Raw genomic sequence first — 2279 nt, 5'->3', positions numbered from 1 at the left:
ATCAGTGCTTCAAAAGTTGAAGGAATTGGGCTATGAAGTTTTGCCTCATTCACCATATTCACCTGAACCTCTTGCCAACTAACTACATCTTCAAGCATCTGGACAACTTTTTTTTTTTTTTTTGAGACGGAGTCTCGCTCTGCCGCCCAGGCTGGAGTGCTGTGGCTGGATCTCAGCTCACTGCAAGCTCCGCCTCCCAGGTTCACGCCATTCTCCTGCCTCAGCCTCCCGAGTAGCTGGGACTACAGGCGACCGCCACCTCGCCCGGCTATTTTTTTGTATTTTTTAGTAGAGACGGGGTTTCACCGTGTTAGCCAGGATGGTCTCGATCTCCTGACCTCGTGATCCGCCCGTCTCGGCCTCCCAAAGTGCTGGGATTACAGGCTTGAGCCACCGCGCCCGGCCCTGGACAACTTTTTGCAGGGAATATGCTTCTGCAAAAAATGCTTTCCAACAGTTACTCAAATCCTGAAACACAAATTTTTACACTACAGGAATAAACAAACTTATTTCTCATCAACAAAAATGTGTTGATTGTAATGGTTCCTATTTTGACTAGTAAAAATGTATTTGAGCCTAGTTATAATGATTTAAAATTCACGGTCTGAAACCGCAATTGCTTCTGCACCAACCTAATATTAACATGAGGTCTCCCCAGCTCCTGGGCTGAGTACACACACCCTGCCAGAGGAAGATGTGAAGTGCATTCCATCACAACTGCCACATGCCTTGGCCCGGTGGAGCCAGTCACCCCGAGCTTGTATTCAGTACAGCATTTTCCCACATTTTGCCATCTGGTCTTACGTCTGGTCTTATGCAAAACAGGTGTTGTTTTGCAGCTAAAGAAAATGTGACCTGGGCACTTGGGTTGTATGCTCCCAGTTACTCGTCTAATAATTAACCATGAAGGGTCTGGAATTCACAGCCGCAGACACTAAAACCTGGGATTCTTGCAATGCTACAGCCATGAGCCGAGCCACACAGAAGGCCCCGGGCCATCCCTCTGCTCGCCTGAGGCAAATGCACATCTGATGGCTTCCTCTGCCCTTTTGTTTATGGAGAATGGAGATTCACTGAGCCAGACTAAGGCATAAGTGACTATTCCTCTATCCCCCTCTCACATGTAAATTGTATATTCACTGTATATCGCCCATTTGACCTTCACAGCAATAGCCCTATAAGATCACTGTCAGCCCAGGCCCCAGGACGGGACAGAGACACAGGCAGGCAAGTACTTGGATCTACCTGCCCCAGCTCACATACGCCGCTGGGCTAGAATTCACCTTACAGCGCTGCCTTTGTGCACGTCAGGCAGGAGGAAGGCCGCCTTTATATACCACAGATGCCATTTATAAACATTTCAGGCAGCACAGAGTGGAAGCCAGGAGGGCTCGGTAGGCATTCAGTGAGAAAAGTCATCTTTGCACCGCAGGCTGAACTCATGCCCTCAATTCACACCGGTCCTTGGAGCACCTACGCTGGTGACTAGGGCTGAGGGATGGTGGACGGAGGGCAAGCTAGGTCAGAAAGAATCGTGGAGGGGCTTCATCCGGCCTGTCCTTTCTCTTCCCCCCATCCTATCTCTTCCCCCCATCCTTTCTCTTCCCCCTGGGTCCCTGCTGCCCCTGGGCTCCCTCCCAGCCTGTGCCTCATCTGGGATGGGTCCTCTGAGGCAGGCCATAGCAACTGTCCTTGACCTTGTTGTTACCTACCCTCTAGCCTCCTCTCCCAGGCTTCACGTTTGGGTGGAAGATGTGGCTGGCAGACACTGTGATGCCTGCATGCCTGGGCAAAACAGGGGAAGAGAGGAAATACCAGCCGGCTTGGCCTGTGTGTGTATGTGCACCTGTGGGTCAGCATGTGCGTGTGTGTGTCAGCATGTGTGTGTGTCTGCGTGTGTATCTGTGTGTGTCTGTGTGTGTGTCTGTGCATGTGTTCTGTGTGTGTCTGTGTGTGTCTGTGTGTGTCTGCATGTGTGTCTGTGTGTGTCTGTGTGTGTCTCTGTGTGTGTCTGTGCATGTGTGTGCCTGTACATGTGGGTGTGTCTGTATGTGTGGGTGTGTATGCATATGTGTGTGTGTGCATGTGTATGTGTCTGTGTGTGTGTCTGTATGTGTGGGTGTCTGCGTATGTGTCTGTGTGTGTGTCAGTGTGTCTCTGTGTGTATTTGTGCATGTGTGTGTATGTGTGTGTGTATGTGTGTGTGGGTGTGTCTGTATGTGTGTGTGTGGGTGTGTCTGTATGTGTGTGTGTATGTGTGTGTGTGTATGTGTGTGTGG

Source organism: Colobus angolensis, unplaced genomic scaffold (genome assembly GCF_000951035.1).
Source record: "Colobus angolensis palliatus isolate OR3802 unplaced genomic scaffold, Cang.pa_1.0 Scaffold559, whole genome shotgun sequence".
NCBI classification, from domain to species: domain Eukaryota; kingdom Metazoa; phylum Chordata; class Mammalia; order Primates; family Cercopithecidae; genus Colobus; species Colobus angolensis.
This window is presented reverse-complemented; position numbering follows the sequence as displayed.